This window comes from Dasypus novemcinctus, chromosome 12, assembly GCF_030445035.2.
Source record: "Dasypus novemcinctus isolate mDasNov1 chromosome 12, mDasNov1.1.hap2, whole genome shotgun sequence".
NCBI classification, from domain to species: domain Eukaryota; kingdom Metazoa; phylum Chordata; class Mammalia; order Cingulata; family Dasypodidae; genus Dasypus; species Dasypus novemcinctus.
Genome location: NC_080684.1, coordinates 22259176 through 22272211, shown reverse-complemented (window position 1 = coordinate 22272211; position 13036 = coordinate 22259176).

Below are 13036 nucleotides of genomic sequence, written 5' to 3'. Positions count from 1 at the left end.
TGTCAAAAGAGTGTTGAAAATAAAATATGACAGACAAAACTCAAGTAGTCAGGAATAAACTTAACCAACAATGTAAAGCATTTGTATTCAGAAAACTGCAACCCAAAGTTAAAAGAAATTTTAAAAAGTCCTAAATAACTGGAAGACCATTCCATGCTCATCAATTAGAAGACTAAATATCATTAAGACGTCAATTCTACTCAAATTGATATACAGATTCAATGCAACCCTGATAAAGATTCCACTAGCATTTTTTTAAATTAAAAACACAATTATCAAATTTATCTGGAAGGGTAAGTGGTCCTGAATAGCCAGAAAAATCATAAAAGGAAAAGCAAACCCTCATCTCTGAACTTTAAATCATACTACCAAAATATAGTGGTAAAAGCAGCATGGTACCGGCATAAAGGCAGATACATAGACCAAAGGAACCAAATTGATGGCTCAGAAACAGACCCTCACATGTACGGTCAAGTGATTTTTGACTAGCCTGTCAAAATCACACAGCTCAGGCAGAACAGTCCATTCAGCAAAATGGTGCTGAAAGAACTAGATATCTATAGCCAAAAGAAGGAAAGAGGACCTCTATCTCACACCTTATCCAAAAATTAACTTAAAATGGATCAAAAGCCTATAAATAAAAGAACCATAAAACTTCTGGAAGAAATTGTAGGAAAATATCTTCACGACCTAGTGGTAGGTGGTGGATTCTTAATGGAGATAAGAAAAGACTGAGATGGACTACTGATGTTTAATGTATGTAGAAGTTTTAATTAGCTTTACTGTAAGAGTGTGGAAATGTATAGAATGGGTGGTAAAAATAGTAATAGCTAGTTTATAAACAGGGATGTATCTGAAAATGGTAGTCTAGGGATGTAAATGCCAACTGACAGAATGCTAGAGAATAATCTAGGAACTGCATAGCACAGTAAACCAAGAGGTGGGTGAGGATTGTGGTTGATGGTACAGATGAAAGAGTGTCCTTTGTGAGCTAGAGCCAATGTGTTATCACTACTGCAGGGTGTTTGGGAACTCATGGGAAAAATACAACTGGAATGACCTATGGACTGTGGTTAGCAGTAATAACATCATATTCTTGCATTTATGCCAAAGATGTGCTGTGTTGATAATGGGGCAGTTTGGAAAATATGAGCCAAATGTACGCTATGGACATGGTAACAATCAAATGATATTATCTTATCTGTAATAAATGTTCCACCACAGTGTGGCGTGTTAGTAGAGGGGTGTTGCTTGGGAATTCAGCATATGTGCATGATTGTTTTATAAGTTTACAATTTCTGTCATAAAAAAATATATTTAAAAAATAATAATAAGGTGTGTTGGGGGAAAACACACCAAATGTAAGATAAGGACCATAATTAGTAGTAAAATTTTGACAATAGTCTTTCGTAATTTATAACAAACATCTCATGACAATGCAAGGTGTTGGTGGAGGGTTGATGTGTGGGACCCCTGGATGATGTTATGCATGTTTGCTTTGTAAGTTCACAACTTTTACTATACACTTAATTGTTCATGTATATTCATATATAAATGACATAAAGATAATAATAGGGAAGGTTAGGGGAAAATACTTTGGTTAGTAGTAATATTTAGTCAATGCTCTTTAATCAATGTTAAAAAGGTTTAACAACAATGTAAGGTGTTGGTGGTAGTGTGAGTTATGAGAGTCCTGTGTGATGTTATATGTTTGTTTTTTAAGTTCACAACTATTACTATACACTTACTGTTTATGTATGTTTGTGTGTGGGTGATATATTTCAGTAAATTAATTAAAAATTTTTAAAAAGGGTATTTATTTGAGGTAGAAGCTTACAGTCACAAGGCCATAAACTGTAAGTTTACTTCCCTCAGCAAAGTCTGTTGACCCGAGTTGGCGCAAGATGGCTGCCGGCCTCTGCGAGGGCTCAGGCTCCCTCTTCCTCCTGAGGCTCCGTGGTCCCAGCTTCTTGCAATCTCAGCTGTAGGCTGGGGTAAGTCTTGTCTCTCTCTGGGCTCAGCTGCAGCCGTAGGCTGTCAGGCTCATTCTCTTCCCGGGGCTGCTGCTGTGTCTATGGAGTTGTCTCAATGCCTCTGTGTTCTTCTCTTGTTTATTTTAATCCCAGGGCTCCAGCAACAAAGACTCAACTCTCTCCCCTAAAGTGTCCTTTTCTCTGTGAGTCCCCACCCGCCAAGGGGGCAGGGACTCAACGTCCTATCGATGTGGCCAAATCAAAACCCCAATCTTAATTTAATCAAGTAAAAGTGAAACCTCTGAACCTAATACAGTCTAATACACCCAGAGGAACAGACCAGTTCACAAACATAACCCAATATCTATTTTTGGAATTCATAAACAATATCAAACTGCTACATACTGGCATAAAGATAAACACATCAGGGAAGTGGACTTGGCCCAGTGGTTAGGGCATCCGTCTACCACATAGGAGGTCCGCGGTTCAAACCCCGGGGCCTCCTTGACTCGTGTGGAGCTGGCCCACGCACAGTGCTGATGTGTGAAAGGAGTGCCCTGCCACGCAGGGGTGTCCCCGCGTAGGGGAGCCCCACGTGCAAGGAGTGCGCCCTGTAAGGAGAGCCGCCCAGCGTGAAAGAAAGTGCAGCCTGCCCAGGAATGGCGCCGCACACACAGAGAGCTGACGCAGCAAGATGACACAACAAAAAGAGACACAGATTCCCGTGCCGCTGACAACAACAGAAGCGGACAAAAAGAACACACAGCAAAATGGACACAGAGAACAGTCAACTGGGGGGGGGAGGGGTGAGAAATAAATAACTAAATAAATCTTAAACAAAAAAGAAAAAAAAAGATAAACACATCAATCGATGGAGTAGAACTGAGAGTCCAGAAATAAACCCTCACCTCTATGGTCAACAGGTTTTTGACAAACCTACCAAATCCGCATTAATGGGACAAAACAGTCTCTTCAACAAACTGTGCTAGGAGAACTGGATATCTATAACTATAACCAAAAGATTGAAAGAGGATCACTATCTCACTTCCCATGCAAGAATTAACTCAAAATAGATCAAAGACCTAAATATAAAAGCTAGGACCATAAAACTACTAGAAGAAAATGCAGGGAAAGATTTTTTTCTTTTAAATACAGGCTTTTATTTATGTTTTTCCTTCCCTTCCCCTCCCCACCCTGTTGTTTTTGCTGTCTGCATCCCTTTGCTGTGTGATCTTCTGAACCTATTTCTCTTCTCCTCTAGGATTCACTGGGATTTGGTCATGGGGACCTCTGATTCGGAGAGAGGTTCCCTGTCAATTGCGCCACCTCAGTTCCTGGTCTCTGCTCCCCTTCGTCTCTGTTGTTGCGTCATCATCTTGCTGTGTGCCTTGTGCAGGCACTGGCTCACTGTGTGGGGCACTCAGCTTGCTGCGCGAGCACTGGCTTGCCATGTGGGCACTGACTCACCACGTGGACACTCGTACGGGCACTTGGCTCACTATGCAGGCACTCACACAGGCTCTCAGCTCACTTAGGGGGCACTCGGCTCACCACGCAGTTACTCAGCTCACCATGTGGGCACTCAGCTCGCCGCATTGGCACCCACATGGGCACTTGGCTTGCCGCGCAGGCACTCAGTTTGCCACGTGGGCACTGGCTCACCATATACTCACGCTTTCCCTTTTTTTTTTTTTTCCCACCAGGAAGCCCCAGGGATCGAACCCAGGTCCTCCTATATTGTAGGCAGAGGCCTAATCACTTGAGCCACATCCGCTTCCCAGGGAAAGATCTTAAAGACCTTGTGGTAGGTGGTGGTTTCTTGGATCTTATACCCAGAGCACGTGCAACAAAAGAAAATATAGATAAATGGGACCTCATCAGAATTAAACACTTTTACACCTCACAGGACTTTGTCAAAAGGGTAAAAAGGCAGCTGACTCAAGGGGAGAAAATATTTGGAGATTACATGTCAGATAAGGGTTTAATATCCAGGATATATAAAGAGATGGTACAACTCAACAATAAAAAGATGGGAAACGGATTTGTCCAGTGGTTAGGGCGTCCGTCTACCACATGGGAGGTCCGCGGTTCAAACCCTGGGCCTCCTTGACCTGTGTGGAGCTGGCCCATGCGCAGTGCTGATGCGCGCAAGGAGTGCCCTGCCACGCAGGGGTGTCCCTGCGTAGGGGAGCCCCACGTTCAAGGAGTGCACCCCATAAGGAGAGCCGCCCAGTGCAAAAGAAAGTGCAGCCTGCCTAAGAATGGCGCTGCACACACGGAGAGCTGACACAAGATGATGCAACAAAAAGAGACACAGAGTCCCATGCCGCTAACAACAACAGAAGTGGACGAAGAAACAAGACGCAGCAAATAGACACAGAGAACAGACAACCGGGGTGGGGGGGAGGGGAGAAAAATAAATAAATAAATAAATCTTAAAAAAAAAAAAAAAAAACAGTAAAAAGACAAATGACCCAATTTAAAAATGGGCAAAGGCTTGAACAGACATTTTTCCAAAGAAGAAATACAAATGGCAAATAAACACATGAAAAAGTGCTCCACATCACTAAGATTAGGGAAATGCAAATCAAAACTATAAAGAAATATCATCTAAAACCTATCAGAGGGAAGTGGCTGTAGCTCAATTGATTGGGCTCCCGTCTACTACGTGGGAGGCCCTGGGTTCGTGTCCCGTGGCCTCCTTGTGAAGGCAGGCTCACCCACACGCTACAGAGCTGACTCAATAAGGTGACGCAACAAAAAAAAGCGACACAAGCAAAAACACAGAAGGGTGCACAGCGAATGGACACAGAGAGCAGACAGCAAGCAAAAAAAGCCACAGGGATTAAAAAAATCAGAATGGTCACTATTAAAAAGACAAAGAACTACGAACATTGCAGAGGATGTGGAAAGATAGGAACCCTTATTCACTGTTAGTGGGAATACAGAACGGTGCAGCCACTGTGGCGGACGTTAGGCAGTTCCTAAAGAAGCTGAATATAGATTTGCCACATGACTCTGCAATACCACCACTGGGAACTGAGAGCAGTGACACAAATTGATATCTTCACACCTGTGTTCATAGCGGCATTTTTCATGATTGCCAAAAGTTGGAAACAACCCAGGTGTCCATCAACCAGTGAATGGATAAACAAACTGTGGTGTATTCACATGATGGAGTATTACGCAGCGGTATGAAGAAATGAAATCATAAAGCATATGACAACATGGATGAACCTGGAGGACGTTATGTTGAGTGACGCAAGCCAGACACAAAAGGACCAATACTGTATGATTGTACTACCATGAACTAAATATATTGTGTAACATATTGTATGATTCCATTTATATAAAATATAAATATAAATCAATTTATAAAGATAAATTTAATTAGTGTTTATGTAGGGCTAGGGACGGCATGCTAAAGGGTGCGGAGTTTTTCCTTTTGGAGTAATGAAATAATTATAAAATTTTTTGTGATGATGAATGCACAACATTGTGATTATACTAAAAGCCATTGATAATTCACTTTAGATAGATCATAGGGTATGTGAATATATCTCAATAAAACTGCTTAATAAATAAATAAATGTTCCAGAACAGCCAGAAATAGCAGCTACATACAGCAGGGGAATCAGAGAGAGACTGAGAGGTGAAGAATTTCCTTGTTTGTCTGTTTTTTCATTATTATTATTATTGTGGAAATAATGAAAATGCTCTAATAACGATTGAAGTGATGAATACACAACTATGTGACTATACCAAATACTATTGATTGTACACTTTGGATGAATTGTGTGCTTTATTAATATGTATCAATAAAATTGATTTTTTAAAAAATCAATAAATAATGCACTGGTAAGAAGCCACCAACATCGCCGAGAAGCAGCATTAGCTGTCCTTTGTAAGTCAAGACTGATGGAATCTATCATTACAAAATTGAGCTCACTGACAAAAATGGGAATGATAAAATCCCAAAATCATAGAAGCCAGGTGGTGGCACTCAATTATCAGAAGCCAAATGAGGGCGATTTTAATAATTATCCACCAGGTCAGCGTGGTTGCCAGGGTGACCCAAACCAATGAGAGTTGTGTTTAATAAAGTATGACATCCCTAAAGGTAAGATAGGACAACCAACGAGTGTACTGCTTCATCTAGGATGGATGTGATCATAAGGCTGAGATAGACACCTCTGAAGAAAAGCACCACCATTTGCCCAGTTTCCAGCCCTGGGCCAGTTTACAGAGCAGAACCCAATGACTGAAGGGGAGGCTGGGTCTATAGAAGGATTCTGAACCAGCATAGCATATGTACATAGTAAGGATTGCTCTACCTCTTCATTAAATGAACCTCTGGCCATTTATTTGGGTAACCCTATATTGGAGAAAGGGGGTGTAGCAGTTTAATATAGTTAGGAATTCCAAAAATAGATATTGGATTATGTCTGTAAACTGGTCTATACCTGGGTGTGATTAAGTTATGATTAGGGCTTTGATTGGGTCATGTCAGTGGGGTGTTGAGTCCCCACTCTTTGGTGGGTGGGGACTCACAGATAAAAGACATGGCAAAGGACAGAGTTGGAGATTTTGATGTTGGAGTTTGATGCTGGAGTCTTCAGCTGGAACCCCAGGAAGTAAGCACTCAGAGGAGCATGGTTGTGAGGAAAGAGAAGCAAGTCCCAGGAAGAGAGGAACTCAGGAAGCCCGAACCCTGACAGATGTCAGCAGTCATCTTGCTCCAACACATGGAAATAGACTTTGGTGAGGGAAGAAACTTATGCTTTATGGCCTGGTATCTGTAAGCTCCTACCCCAAATAAATACCCTTTATGAAAGCCAACAGACTTGTGGTATTTTGCATCAGCACCCCTTTGGCTGACTAATACAGGGGAATATCCAAACATTTCAAAGATTATTAGATACATGGTCCAAATTGACACTGATGTTTGGAGACGTGAATTGCACCATAGCCCCCCAATAAAAGGACCAAGTAATAAATGGAGTCCTGCCTCTAAAACTACCCATCCCCCCTCACCCATGCCAGGAGAGTAAATTACAAACAATATTGCAGACAAAGCTTGGAGCCCCATGCCTCCCCGTGCACTGCCCAGCGGTCTGGCCCCACAGATCCACTAACCAACCCACCAGCAGAGGAATGGGCCCAGCTCTTTCGTGGAAGCAAAGTGTGGTTCCTCTAGAGTCACCTCTAAGTAAAAAGTGGTTCAGCAGCTCCGGCTGGTGGCCTGACTCAGCCACAGGAAGGTTTCCCAGGCAGTGGTAGACTAAAAAACAATTCTATCTGCAGTATGCTCAACGTGATCTCCTGCTGACTGGAGTATATTCAAGAACAAATCCTTTTCAATCCCAGAAAGTCTGTTCGTTTTTGTAGTAAAGTGAAACATTCAAAGATTTCCTAAACCACTTTTTGTGAACTAATGACTATTCAAAGGAAAGCTAAATTTGGAGCCTTTTCTAAAGCTCATCCCTGTAACATATGTCATAATATACAGATTTCTTTTTTTATCAGTTCTTTTTTTTTTTTAAGATTTATTTATTTTATTTCTTTCTCTCCCCTTCCCTCACCCTGGTTGTCTGTTCTCTGTGTCTATTTGCTGCGTGTTCTTCTTTGTCCGCTTCTGTTGTTGTCAGCAGCACCAGGAATCTGTGTTTCTTTTTGTTGCGTCATCTTGTTGTGTCAGCTCTCCGTGTGTGCAGTGCCATTCCTGGGCAGGCTGCACTTTCTTTCGCACTGGGCAGCTCTCCTTATGGGGCGCACTCCTTGCACGTGGGGCTCCCCTACATGGGTGACACCCCTATGTGGCATGGCACTCCTTGCACACATCAGCACTGCACATGGGCCAGCTCCACACGGGTCAAGGAGGCCCGGGGCTTGAACCGCGGACCTCCGATGTGGTAGGTGGATGCCCTATCCATTAGGCCAAGTCCACTTCCCTTTATCTTCTTTTTAGGAGGCACTGGAAACCAAATCTGGGACCTCACATGTGGGAGGGAGCCGCCCAATGGCTTGAGCCACCTCTGCTCCCAAGGGTAATTATTTTATATACACTGGCAGCATACAATAAAATACTTAGTGTGTATATGTGTGTGCGTGTGTGTATGCGTGTATATGTATATATATATATATATATATTGCATTCTGGGGGAAATAGCAGAGATTAGTGCCATCCTTAGGGATCGAAAACTCTGAAACAGCACTGACCAGTAGAGTTTCTATGATGACAGAAATGGTATATACACATGCTATGCAATATGGAGGCCACTAGCCACCTATGGCTACTGCACACTTGAAGTATGGCTAGAGCTACTAAGGAAATGAATTTTAAATTTTATTTAATTTTAATTAATTTAAAATTTAAAATCAGCATGTGGCCACGTTGGTTCCATATCAGACAGCACATATTTAAAGTATGCAAAAGTGGCAGTCCCCATCATATCCTTATTTAATTTGCCAGTCTAGTATCTGCAAAAGCTAGACAGATTGTGGAGGATGACAGTGAACTATTGCAAAATCAACCAAATAGTAGCCCCAATTGCATCTGCTTTGCCATATGTGGTATCATTAATTACTAGAGCAAATTAGCAGGGTCTCAAGAACATGGTGTACAGCTCTTGACCTAGTAAATGTGCTCTTTTCCATCCCTATCAAAACACAGGATCAGAAATAGTTCACATTCCTTTGACCTGGGCTATATTAGTCTGTTTTATTGATAATATTGCGCAAATGCAACTGGTCGAGCAAGAAAGGCGGGTATGTCCTGTGCCTCCCTAAGACACTTGCTCTCCAGAGGGTGGAATATTAATCTTACTTCAGATTTCCCTTCAGTTTTAGCTGAAGTCTTGGTGATTTGGTGACTGCTCTGTAGCCCCTCTTCAGTCCAGTCCTGCTTCTTTCCCTTTCCCTTTTTCCCACAATTGTTGATCCTAAGAGCGTTCACTAATAGCTTCCTGTACTCTAAACTCCACTCAGAATCTGCTTTCCAAGGAACTCAGTTTATGACCAAGGGAAACGTTTTATCAGGCAAAAAAGCAAAAGTAAATTGGGATTGGGGAGCAGATGTAACTCAGGTGGTTGAGTGCCTGCTTCCCATGTACATGGTCCCAGGTTCGATCTCTGGTACCCCCTAAAAACAAAACAAACAAAAACAATTAAAAAACCAACTTGGGGGAAGCGGACTTGGCCCAATGGATGGGGTGTCTGCCTGCCACATGGGAGGTCCGCGGTTCAAACCCCAGGCCTCCTTGACCCGTGTGGAGCTGGCCCATGCACAGTGCTGATGCACGCAAGGAGTGCCGTGCCATGCAGGGGTGTCTCCCGTGTAGGGGAGCCCCACGCGCAAGGAGTGCGCCCCGTAAGGAGAGCCGCCCAGCGCGAAGAAAGTGCAGCCTGCCCAGGAATGGCGCCGCACACACGCAGAACTGATGCAGCAAGATGATGCAACAAAAAGAAACACAGATTCCCGGTGCCATTGATAAGGATAGAAGCGGTCACAGAAGAACACACAGTGAATGGACACAGAGAGCAGGCAACTGGGGGGCAGGGGGAAGGGGAGAGAAAAAAAACAAACAACTTGGGCGATTAATGAGATGCACATTTATTTTATAAGTTCACAATCTTTACTATACAGTTATCGTTTATGCATGTTCATGTAGGAATGATATACTTCAAAAAAAATATATATTTAAAAAAAACAAAAAACTCGGGGGAGCCAGTATAGCTCAGTGGTTGAAATGTCAGCTTCCCATATATGAAGTCCTGGGTTCAATCCCCAGTCCTGGTACCTCAAAAAAAAAAAAAAAAAGAGTAAATTGAGGTTATAATAGGTGACAATTCAAGACAAAAAATATGGAACAAAGGGGAAGTATTATAGGATGGTAAAAGAAACAAGAGAGCAAGAAAATATAACCATTATACATACACTTGCAATATAGATTCAAACTATATAAATAGTAATAGCTCCCTTCTATGTGCCAGGCATGCTCTATGGCAGAAAAATATTCTTGTGTGGATGTGTTGGTGTGGGTGTGATATACTTATTAAATAATACACAGTATAGTGTGGACTTAGTAAGGGGTCCATGGTTTTCACCTGACTGGCAAAAGGATCCATGAAATAAAAAAGGTGAAGTACCCTTGCTCAATGCGTTTTACATGTATTAACTCATAATATTCATTACAATCCTATGAAAAAAGTACTTATTATTCTTCCCATTTTACAGTTATAAAGCAATTGACCAAGTTAGGAAAGAAAAACAGTTTTTAGGACTAAAAATATTTACATACCCTTCTTAGAAACTGACAAATCAAGCAGGCAAAAATAAGCAGAATACAGAAGAAGATCTGAATAATGAAATTAACAAGCTCAATCTATTATCTATTTGGAGAGTTCTACATCTAATAAACAGAAAATATACTTTTTATAGCACATGTGAAACAAAAATGACTATGTACTCTAACAAATTTAAGGGGAAGCCTTAATACAATTTACAGGATCAGTATTGCACAACCAAAGTCCTATGACTGTAATTCAATAACATGAGAAATTAATAATTAAAGGATAGCTTTCTCAAATTCCTTATGTCTGGAGACTGAAAACATATGCTATTAAGTAAATCTTGGGTTAAAAAAGAAACAATGGAAATTAGGAAATAACACCAAATAAGAGTTGTTCAATTTTCTAGGATACAACTAAAGCTTTACTTAGAGATTTTTTAAAATGTTGAATAAATTTAAAGGAAATCAAAAGGTTTAGAAACTAATGAACAAAGCATTCAACTCAAAAATGAATGAGCTAAAAGCTGATGAATAAAGCACACAAACAATAAACAGAAGTACAACAGATCTGAAGGATATAGTTAACAAGCTCAATCTATTAGACAAATGGAGAAGAAATAAGAATCTAGGGAACAATATCATCAATGAACAAGAGGGGAAACACAAAGAAAACTCCAGCTAGATGGATCACGTGAGAGGCCCTGGATTCAGTTCCCGGTGCCTCCTAAAACAACAACAAGCTATCAAACCAAAAAACCAGCTCAGGGGAGCTGATGTGGTTCAGTGGTTGTGCACTGGCTTCCCACATACAACAAGGTCCTGGGTCCAATCTCCAGCCCCAGTACCTAAAAATAAATAAATAAAGTATACAAGAGGGTGCAAATTAACCAGATACAGAATGAAAATGGGAAATTACTACAGCCACAACAAAGAGTTGAAAAAAATCTTTGTATTGTTAATATACATACACTATATAATGTTTATAACCTTGATGAAAGGGACAAATTTCTAGAAGACATTAACACTAAAATGAGCTATGAAGAAATTTTAAAAACTAGAATATACCAACAAGCATTAAAGAAACTAAAATGTTAATCAAAGATTTCCCTACCCAAAAGTCTCAGACCGGATGATTATCTTCAGTGTGGTAATACAGATATAACATTAAATTTGCCCTTGTAACTTTTGTTTTGTTTTGTTTTGTTTTGTTTTGTTTTTGAGGTACCAGAGGCCGGGGATTGAGCCTGGGACCTCATCTGTGGGAAGCCAGCGCTCAACCACTGAGCCACATGGGCGTCCCTGAGTTGTTTTTTTTGGTTTGATAGCTTGTTGTTGTTGTTTTTAGGAGGCACCGGGAACTGAATCCAGGACCTCTCATGTGATCCATGTTTGTTTTGTTTGTTTTTTTGTTTGTCTTTTCTAGGAGACACTAGGAACTGAACCCAGGACCTCCCATGTGGGAAGCAGGCACTCAACTGCTTGAGCCATATCCACTCTCCTGTAACGGTTCTTTTTTTTTTAAAGATTTATTTTTTATTTATTTCTCTCCCCTTCCCCACCGCCCCAGTTGTCTGCTCTCTGTGTCCATTCGCCATGTGTTCTTCTGTGTACACTCAGTGGCTCTCATTTTCATCACAGAGTTGTGTAGTCACCGCATCAGTAAATTGGCCCTATCCATTGGGCCAAGTCCGCTTCCCTGTAACTGTTCTTAAGTGTAAAATTCAGTGACAGTGATTACATTCACATGCTGTGCAACTACACCAGTATCTATTTCCAGAATTTTTCATCACCCCAACAGAAATTGTATCCTTTAAGTAATAACTTCTCATTTCACCACCCCACCACCCCCTGCCCCTGGTAATGTCTGATATCCTTTCTGTTTGAATTTGCCTATTACAGATATTTCATGTAAATTGAATCATGCAGTATCATTCTTTTCTGTCTGACTTATTTCACTTAGCATAATGTTTTCAAAATTCATCCAGGGAAGCAGACTTGGCCCAGTGGATATGGCATCCGCCTACCACATGGGAGGTCCGCGGTTCAAACCCCGGGCCTCCTTGACCCAGGTGGAGCTGGCCCACGTGCAGTGCTGATGTGTGTAAGGAGTACCCTGCCACGCAGGGGTGTCCCCGCATAGGGGAGCCCCATGTGCAAGGAGTGCGCCCCGTAAGGAGAGCCGCCCAGTGCAAAAGAAAGTGCAGCCTGCCCAGGAATGGCGCTACACACATGGAGAGCTGACACAAAAGATGATGCAACAAAAAGAAACACAGATTCCTGTGCCACTGACAACAACAGAAGCAGACAACGAAGAACACATAGCAAATGGACACAGAGAGCAGACAACAGGAGGTTGGAGGGAGAAGGGGAGAGAAGTAAATAAAAAATAAATCCTTAAAAAAAAACAAAAGAACAAAATTCATCCATGTAGTAGCATGTATCAGAACTTCAATCCTTTTTATGGGTGAGTAATATTCCATTGCATGGTGGTAGCAGTTTGACATTATTGATAAATTCCAAAAAGAAATATTGGATTATGTTTGTAAACTGGTCTTTTCCTCTGGGCATGTTAGATTATATTGGATAATATACCTAACCAAATAAACGTCTTGTGCCAGTAGGGTGTCGAGTCCCCGCCCCTTGGTGGGTGGGGACTCACAGATAAAAAACATGGCAAAGGATAGAGTTGGAGGTTTTTAATGTTGGAGTTTTGATGTTGGACTTTATGCTGAAGTCTTAAACTGGAGCCCTGGAAAAAGCACACGGAGGAAA